Source organism: Triturus cristatus, chromosome 10 (genome assembly GCF_964204655.1).
Source record: "Triturus cristatus chromosome 10, aTriCri1.1, whole genome shotgun sequence".
In the NCBI taxonomy this organism is placed as follows: domain Eukaryota; kingdom Metazoa; phylum Chordata; class Amphibia; order Caudata; family Salamandridae; genus Triturus; species Triturus cristatus.
Genome location: NC_140593.1, coordinates 226,470,856 through 226,480,157, shown reverse-complemented (window position 1 = coordinate 226,480,157; position 9,302 = coordinate 226,470,856). Strand labels below are relative to the sequence as shown.

The 9,302-nt window shown below is 54.4% G+C and overlaps 1 long non-coding RNA gene across 1 annotated transcript in view; it reads left to right on the top strand.

Annotated features, from left to right (window-relative positions):
• The first annotated feature begins 2,618 nt into the window (after positions 1–2,618).
• The window catches only part of LOC146789247 (uncharacterized), a 47,209-nt gene continuing 40,525 nt past the window's right edge, over positions 2,619–9,302 (top strand). Inside the window, exon 1 of the long non-coding RNA XR_014970040.1 lies at positions 2,619–2,741. This is a non-coding gene — a long non-coding RNA (uncharacterized LOC146789247). The remainder of the gene's footprint in view (positions 2,742–9,302) is intronic.

The following is a 9,302-nucleotide window of genomic DNA, read 5'->3' as shown; positions in this document are numbered from 1 at the left end:
CAAAAAACTTTATGGAGGAGGTCAGATCTGGCCTGTTGCTTGTCAGGTCACCCACAGGGGTCAGGCCGCCCGCCACAGCCCCACCGAGCGTAACTCCGGGGCCGGGGGCCTTCACGCAAGCCTGGGGCCAGCCTGCTTCTGCAGTGGCACCCCCACCGCTGCCCCCCCCGACGGATGTAGTGGCGGGTGCGGCGGCAAGCACCCTTAACCTAACAACGGGGGTCCCCCCGGTGGGACCCCCGCCGGCTCAGACTCTAGCTGTAGTACCCAAGCCGCTGGTTACCATTGCCCCGCTAGTATCCGGCCGCTGCTCCCTAGCTTGGATGGTTCCATTAGTGGCCAAGGAAGGGATTTGGCGTAGGGAATTCATAGATATTTTCACCCTTCTCATGCATGGGGCAGAAGGGGTGGATACCAGAAGGATGGGCAACAAGGAGGAGGACAGGAAGGTGCGTTACCATGCACGGCCTGAGATAAACATTGTGACCTGGGGTCAGGCTTTCGCCATCATGGCAGCCGTGATAGTGGAGAAATTCCCGGATGAAGGGCCAGGTCTCTTCCACTATGCGAGCGTAATTACAGAGGAGGCGGCCAAGTGCGGGGGCATGGGGTGATACCATTATGATTGTGACTTCTGGAAGCAGAGGGCCATTTGTCCAGATCTTGATTGGGACCAGTTGGAAGTCAGGTTATGGATGAAGCACATGGGCAAGCACACAGTTGAGGCAGCAGCAAAATCAGGCGCATCGAGTAGCGATAAGAGCAAGGGAGACAAACAGGAGGTGAAAGTGCAGAATAGGAAGCCCTTTCGGGGCGGTCGTGGGGGGGGCCGCACGCCGGGCTTTAGGGCACGGTCCTCCGGCACATGCAGACTCTTTAACGCAGGATCCTGTTCGTGGGGCAAAGCGTGCCTATTCACTCACAATTGTAGCAAGTGCGGGGCCTCCCATGCCGCCACCACTTGCTCCAAGCACGACAGCCCCGCCAAGCCCTCCACCAGCAAGTAGCCGGGGGCGGCCGCAGGCCCCACCGCTGGCCCTCCCCCCAGCCCACCGGCCCCTAGCTAAAGCAACTAACAGCGCGCCTGCCCTCGCCCCGCACGATTTCTCGAAAGGTCCCTCACCCATCAGCATAACTAACCTCCTCACCGCCCTCCACGGATACCACAACAGCAGCGAGGGGACCCTCATTGCGGAGGGCTTCATAGAGGGATTCCGATCCCTTACCAAGGCCCCTTAGTGAGCAGGGATGCGGAGAACCTTAGATCTGCTAGGGACTACCCGGAGATAGTGCAGGCCAAAATAGCAAAGGAGGTGTCTTTGGGCAGGGTGGCGGGCCCGTTCACCGGCCCCCCATTGCCCCATTTTGTGATCTCCCCCTTGGGGGGGGTACCAAAAAAGGAGCCTGGAGCGTTTCGTTTGATTCACAACTTATCACACCCAGAAGGAGACTCTGTGAACTATTGGCTTGACGAAGGGATGTGCTCAGTGGCCTACTGCTCCCTAGACCTGGCGGTTGACATGGTCAGGAGGGCGGGGGAGGGAGCCTGGCTAGCCAAGTCGGATATTGAATCAGCTTTCAGGCTGCTGCCGGTCCACCCAGATAGCCAACACCTTTTGGGGTTCAGGTGGGGGGACAAAGTCTTTTACGACAGATGCATGCCCATGGGTTGCTCAGTGTCATGCGCATACTTCGAGGCGTTCAGCTCCTTCCTCCAGTGGGCCCTAACGAGCAGGTATGGCATAGAGGGGGTGACCCACTACCTGGACGAGTTCCTGTTTATTGGGGGAGCTGACTCACAGGAGTGCGCAAGGGCATTGCAGTGTTTCCAGGAATTGGCGGGACACTTAGGCGTGCCTTTAGCTCCAGGCAAGACCGAGGGCCCAGCGCAGGTCTTGGTATTCTTGGGCATCGAGTTGGACACAGTCAAGGGCGAGTCCAGACTCCCTGCGGATAAGGTACAGGCCTTGCGGCAGGATATTCACGGTCTGCTGGGGAGAGACAAGGCTACGCTGGGTGAAATCCAATGCTTGCTAGGGAAACTGAACTTTGCGGTAAAGGTCATACCCATGGGGAGGGTCTTCACCCGTAGGCTAGCCAGGGCCACCGCAGGGGTAAGGAAGAAACACCACTGGGTCAAGCTGGGGTCAGGGTTGAAACAAGACCTGGTTGTTTGGGACGAGTTCCTAGCGTGCTTCAATGGATCGGTAATATGGAGGCAGCCTTGGGTGGACAGTCAGGAGTTGTGTCTATTCACGGATGCCTCGGGTAGGGAAGGCTTCGGGGCTATCCTGGGTGAGGATTGGTGTGCTCAGGAATGGCCCAACGTCTGGCGCAGGCGCAGGGTCACCAAAAAAGTGGCTGTACTTGAGCTCTTCCCCATCGTTGTTGCCCTGCACCTTTGGCCCGCCGCGTTGTCAGACAGAAAGGTCATATTCTGGTCTGACACCTTGGCGGTCGTCCAGGCAATCAACAACCAGACTGCCAAGTGCCGGCTGCTGCTGTGCCTGCTGAGGGAATTGGTCAGGGCTTGCCTGCGCATCAATGTAGACTTTAAGGCCAGGCACATTGAAGGCGTGAAAAATGTGGCAGCTGATGCTCTTTTTCTTTTTCAGTGGCTCCGATTCAGGGAGGCCTGGCCGCGGGCGAGAGCACAGATGACCCCATTCCCGGAACATCTATGGAGGATCCTGCAGTGGGACTGAGCTTGAAGGCGATGGGAAAAAGAGCTCTGGCCCCAGGTACCAGGAAACGCTACGGCGCGCACATGGCGACCTTTAGAGCAACATCCGTGGCGCTGGGCACTTCAGGGGCTACGTTGGCGATCCAAGTCTGAGCATTTATCGTGTGGGCTAGGGAGCAAGGAAAAAGTCATTCTTGGGTGGGTAGTCACTTGGCAGCTGTGAGCCACGACACCAGATTGTCCGGTGGGGCTGACCCCACTAATTCCTTTGCCATTCGTGCTGCCTTGAAGGGTTGGGCTAGGGAGGAGCCCAGGGTACCTGACAACCGAGCTCCCATCGACTTCGAGATTCTGAAGGGCATGCTGGGCGCCATTGGGCTGGTCACCCACTCACCTTATGAGGCCATGCTCTTCTCTGCAGCCTTTTGCCTGGCCTTTTTCGGGGCATTCAGGATTAGCGAGTTAGTGGCCAGGTCTAAGGACGACTGTTCGGGGGATGCCCTGGCCATGTCGGATGTGTCCGTCTCTGACTCCCTGTCCATTCACCTACGAAAGTCCAAGACTGATCAGGCAGGGCGTGGCATTAATGTGGTCCTTCAGCCCCTTGGCGACCCCAGGTTCTGCCCAGTACATTGGGTAAAGGTGTTTTTGGAGTGCAGACCCCCCGCCCCTGGATACCTGGTGGTGCATAGGGACAGTACCCCTGTAACTAGATACCAGTTTGAGCAGATGATCAGGGCCAGCCTGTCCAGAGCGGGGCTCGCCCAGCCGGAAAAGAGGTACTCCAGCCACTCTTTCCGCATTGGCGCTGCCACAGCCGCCCACTTGGCGGGTTTAGCGCCTGCCCAGGTGAAGAAATTAGGGCGCTGGGAATCGGACTGCTATAAAAGATATGTTCGCCCGTGATGTTGGCTTCACTTATTCGTGTTTGCAGTGATTTATCGTGTTTTATCTTTGATTGAATAACCCCTATGATTAAATAACCCTGTGTGTACACCATGTCTCCTGTTTTATTAGGGCGCGTGGTGTGGGTGATCGGGCATTCATTTGTCGCCCGGGCTGTACAATGGGCATCGCACCGAAACTGGATGCGGCACTTCCCACAGTCTCAGGTGGAGTGGATGGGTTTCCCTGGCATGAGATGGTTTGAGCTAAGGAACAAGCTTGAGCAGAGACTGAGATCACACGGCTCGAGCATCCCTCACATATTGGTGATTCACCTTGGGGGGAATGACCTCATTACCCTTGGAAGGAGAATGTTGCTGCTAGCCATGAAGAGGGACTTAGGGGAGATCTGCAAGCGGCTAGGCCATTGCGAGATCGTTTGGTCAGAGATTATCCCAGGTAGGTCTTGGCGGGGGGCTAAATCTATAGAGGCGGTCGAACATTCTAGAAGGCGTATTAACGGTGCTATGCGTAAGTTCACGGCGCAAAGGGGATTAGGTTTCATTCGCCACGAGATGATTAGGGGGAATATAAAGGGGTACTTCGACTTAGATGGGGTACATCTGTCCCAGGTAGGCATGGACCTGTTTCTATTAGACTTAAGCGAAGCATTAGAGATGAGAGAGTGCAGGTAAAGAGCAAGGTTTGATGGGTGGCCCTGGCTGCGACGGTTAGCCGCCTCCAGGGCTGTGGCGGAGTTACAGGGCGATCTGGAAGCAGGCCGGTACAAAGGGTACCTCTGCGCGGCACCATAGGGGGTGCCTGAGCCAAAACCGAGAAGCCTCAAGGGAGGTCCCGGAAGCCGTGTCGGCGCCCCGCTAGTCCTGCGGGCGGTTGTGGGCCTGAACAACCGGGGGCTTGCTAGGCGACGCTCCGCCCCGAGAGGGGGGGCGTGAGTAGAATTACCAACGGCACGTGATCGTAGAAAGAATCACCGGGAGGTCAGCAACGGCGGGCATCGCTCCCGCGCTGCCCGGCTCATCAGGCGGGCGGGCGACCCAGTTGGTTGCCTGCCCTTGGATCGCCCGTAAGATAACCCACTCATTACATATTCTGGAATTATGTAATAAACCTGCAGCATTGTTACCCAACACCAACTGTCTTGTGTGTGTCATTTGGGTACCTATTATGGGGAGGGGGGACAGCTGGGTGCCCCTGGGGGTACTATACTCTATAATCTGCCCATTCCCTTACCTGTACATTGAAGCTGCTGCAGTGCATTGATTTATTGTTTGTCCTCTGGTCACTACTCCCTTCTTCCTTCATGTCTTCTCCACTAATATGGCAATGTCTTGTTGACCCCAAATCACTGGAGTCACAAATGGTACATTCCCAAGGCCTCTCAAGGAAATTGAAACACTTTCAGAGAACAGGAGACTGGCAAAAGCCTCTCACACTTCGCCACAGCATTACGTTTGCATAAGTTGGTGTGTTAAGAATCAGACAAAACATGTCAGCGTTTCCAGCATTTTTCTGTACTGGTGGATCACATTATTGTGACTGTGTTTCCGTGACTATAGTGTGCGGTTAGAAAATCAGCAAACCGCATCACTGGTTTGAGGATTATTAGGAAGCCTTATACGGTAGAGCTAACTGGCAGCGATATTTAAAAGATGGGCTGCTACGCTTAAAATAACTGGTAAATAACCGTAGCCTGGGATGACGCAGAACTGTAAGGCATCTGCGTGCCAGAGAGGACCCCTTCTCCCACTACAGCTGCAGAACACGGCTCCCCCTCCCCCACCAGAACTTGATGTTTACAGGAAGCCGCGCACGGCTCAGCACTTTGGGATGGTAAGACAGGGCAGAGTCCACTCAAGCACCATGAAAAATTCACCAATCAAGCGGGGAGGCAAGCCATAGCCCGGTTTCTATTGGATGTTTGGAGGGGGCAGCTTTGAGTGTCGTGGCCAATGGCAGCCGGCGGGCGGCGCCGTGCCCCTTGCAGTTGTTTATCCTTTTGGTTTTGGACAGGCGGAGTTGGCCGTTTATGATTTATGTGTTACCGTTTTCCTAGAAAGATTTGCTGTCCTGGAAGGAGGGATGGGCTCTAACCTCCACTCGAACTCTGGAAGTTTCAGCGCCGGTGGGGGGAATATGCTTTTGCTTTAGCCAAGCGACTCTATGTTCAAATATTTGTTTTTCCACCGACAGTAGTTTGCTACATATTAGGGTTTCCACGTTTCTTAGATAAAATACAGCCATTGTGTAAGTAAGTAATGGGAGCTTGTTCTCGGATACAATTGGGTGCACATCTCTCTGCTCCTTGTTGTTTAACGTGGCAGTTCTGCTTTTGTTTCCATTAATAATTGTTTAGTAATAGTTTAGGAAACATATTTATCCCACTGACTCCTTTGAAGCAGAGGCAATTGCAGGTCAGAGACACCAAAAATAAAGCCAATTTTAACTTCACAAATGGAGAGTCTTGTGTCTGATGGCATGTATGGCCATGGATTAAAAATACTGTACAGACTGGAAAAATAATAGAATCCCAGCCAGTACTCCAACCTGTCAAGCTCAACCGGAGCACGAGCCTTTTGCACCATATCCCTGTGCCCCCCCCCCCCCCACCTCCCTCCCTGGTTGCCAGAGACTTTATTCTTTTTTTTGTGTGCAGTTTTATATACCGCAAACTTGACCGGAAGGTATCAGAGCACTTTACATGAGCACCAGTTGCATTACAGATGGACACATTCATTTTTTTAGCACAGGGAGATTAAGTGATTTCCCAAGAATCACAGGATGCTTGAGCCTCCCGCCAGACTCAAACCTAGTTCCCCAGCTTCAAAGTCAGCCGTTGTAGCAGTTAAGCCACATCCTCTCCTGCTGCTGTTGCTGATACCCTCTTCCAGACACCCAAACCAGTTGATTAGGGGATGCCGACCTGCGCACTTAGAGCACTCTTAGCGAAAATTACAGTACTCACGAGTCTGCATCCCTTTATTAAAGTCTCAACAGGTGCCCCCGTCCCGTCTGGCTTTTTGCTGCAAAACCAACCCATCCTCGGACTTTGCGGCCCCCATAGTGTGCTGCCAAAGATCCAAATCCAGTTCCCCCCACTTCGCCTCAGGCTCCCATGCCTAGTGCTCCCAAAATTCTTCATTGTACTAGGCCCATGCATACGCTTTCTCCGTAATTTGGGCCTTCCGGGTCACGTCCATGTACTTCAACATGGTCACGCAATGATCCGCATACTTCTCACAGTGAACGATGGCGTAAATTAAAGAATGCCATGGTCCAATTCTCAATCGTCAGGGGTACATTTGCCACTTTGCCAGCTCATATTCCTCCTTCTTTGATCCCTCTTTGGATCGCACCCCCCTTTGCAAACGTTTGAGCATTTCCAAATCTGTTCCTTGGTGGCTAGCAGAAGATGGGCCCTCAAGGGCTTTGTGGCCCCCAATATTGGGTAACCTCTTTATCTCAAGCTCTTTGCTCTCCAGACCTTTCTTTTTCCCTTCCTTCTCTTCTGACCCCCCCACTACCGGTCCCTACACTGCTGCCTACTCCTTGCCCCTCCACCTCACTTTGCTCGCCATTTGCACCTTACCCCTTTTCTTCTGTGTCTACACCTACATCAATAACATACCTCCCCTAACGCAGCTGCTTCTTTGCCCCCTCAGAATCTACCTGTGTACACACCTGTGGATACCCTAACTGGGCCTACTGCAATGGCCAGGGCCTTACCTGACTCCAAGGACCATGCCCGTTCTGCTTCTTGGCGCCTCGCCAGGCGCCCCTGCTTCTCCGTATCCCTACTCGGCTGCTCCGTGCTTGCCTGTAACACACCGGGCATAACATTAGCTGAAACCTCCCCTTCACTCCTTGTTTCCTCATCCCGCACTGCGTCTTCCTCAAGGCTCTCATCTTCATAGTCCAACAGTGTGGCCCCTAGCGACTCTACCGCACCACCCCAACTGGGGCACACACCCATATCCTGCCTGCAAACTTGTACATATTTATGAGGGGTAGGGCTACGTGCGGCATCTAGTGGGGCAGACCTAACTTTTCCATGCCACTCAGCCGACGCTACTCACCTGTCCACCACAATGCGAGTGCTAGAGGCCACGTGTGGCCTTCCAGCCAATGGAGGGACAAGACCATTCTGGAACTTCTTCTGTCTGCCACATGCGGTTCCCGTGAAAAGGCAGGGCCCAGTTATCGCTTCCCTTCTGTGCTGTCAAGTTTCTCCCAGCTTTACAGAGTCAGGAAATATGCGCCGCTCCTCTACCTGCAAGAAAGATGACAAGGATGGGGTACTGGGTCCCTGCGCCTGCCACGGTAGCACCTCCTCCCCCCCCACCGGGCTGCCAGACCGCTGGCTGCTCTCTGTTGCCGCCAATCCACCTCAAATCCCCATGGCGCTGCCACATGCCTGCCCCACTGAAACCCTCCTCCCCTAGGTCGTCCTCCTCCCCATTCTCCTCCTCGCTCCATTCTAACATGGCCAACACTAGCGCGAACACTGGACCCTGGTCCGTCTCTGCCACTTCTCCTTCCACGCTGTACTGACCATCCTGCGCAATCCCAAACCCATCCCCAGGAATGCCCCCACCCCACCCCCTCTTCCTCTCCCCCAATTGCCTCAGACAGCCCAGCGTAACTGGAGCCCCTGTGGGCCTCTTTGTAGCCACCCCCACCAAGATCGTTATCTAACTGCGGAACCATGTCTCTGCCCCCCTCCCCTAACTGATCCCATGAGAGACTGTAGTAAATACGCTGACAATTCAGTTCAATCTTCTTCTTTATATCTCCTCACTTGTTTCCATACCAATAACTCCCAGCATAATGACCATCTCAACAGTTTTTTTACATCTCCTTCAACACCCTCATTCCATTGAAATCACAGTTCACACATAACATTCTGTGAAGTAAAGAATTACCTGAGAAACCCTCCATATCAGGGCCCTCATCACAGATACTTTTCTTTATTGCCCCTATACTACCCCTGCCATCCACTAGACTAATGTGGTCCAAAGTCCTGACCTCTGCCTCATAACTCCATAGCAACGTGTACCTAAGCAAACCATTCCCTTTGCACAACCTGCTGCTTCTCAAAGTTCCATCCCCACAGGTCCCAGCCACCCTAAGCGTCACTCCATGGCCCCTCCTTCCTTCCCACCCCATGCCTTGCCTCCATTAAGCCCTCCCAGCTGCCATGAATGGCTCTGCCAACGCTGCTGTCTTCCCTACTTGACCCAACAAGACCCCACACTGGGCATTGGCCTCGAGTGGCTCTGCCGATACCATCTGCTTAGCTAAAGGCGTCTTTCCAGGAGCTCTGTACATGTGCAAGCTGCATGAAGGGTCCACCTCACCTGCCTCCTGGGCGTCTCGAGCAGTGGCATCATCCCCTGCGACTGCACCGGCGCTTAGGCCTCCCCGCCACATCACGCCTTTCGCCCATCCACAATCGACCCCAAGGGCCACTGGGGTGTGCTCTGGCACAGCGGCCCAGCCCGCACCAGACACAGACGCTCCACTTCACCATGCACCATGATGGGCCGCTCTCCTGGACATGAAGTGACACTTCACACTTACCCACACATTGGGCGATGCCGCCACTGACTGCCACTTGCGCGGTGACAAGCAAGCCACTACCACAGCGACAACCCGCGCTGACATCTGAAGGCAGGCAGGCCGCGGTCAGCGCTGCCTCCCCTCCGACCACGAG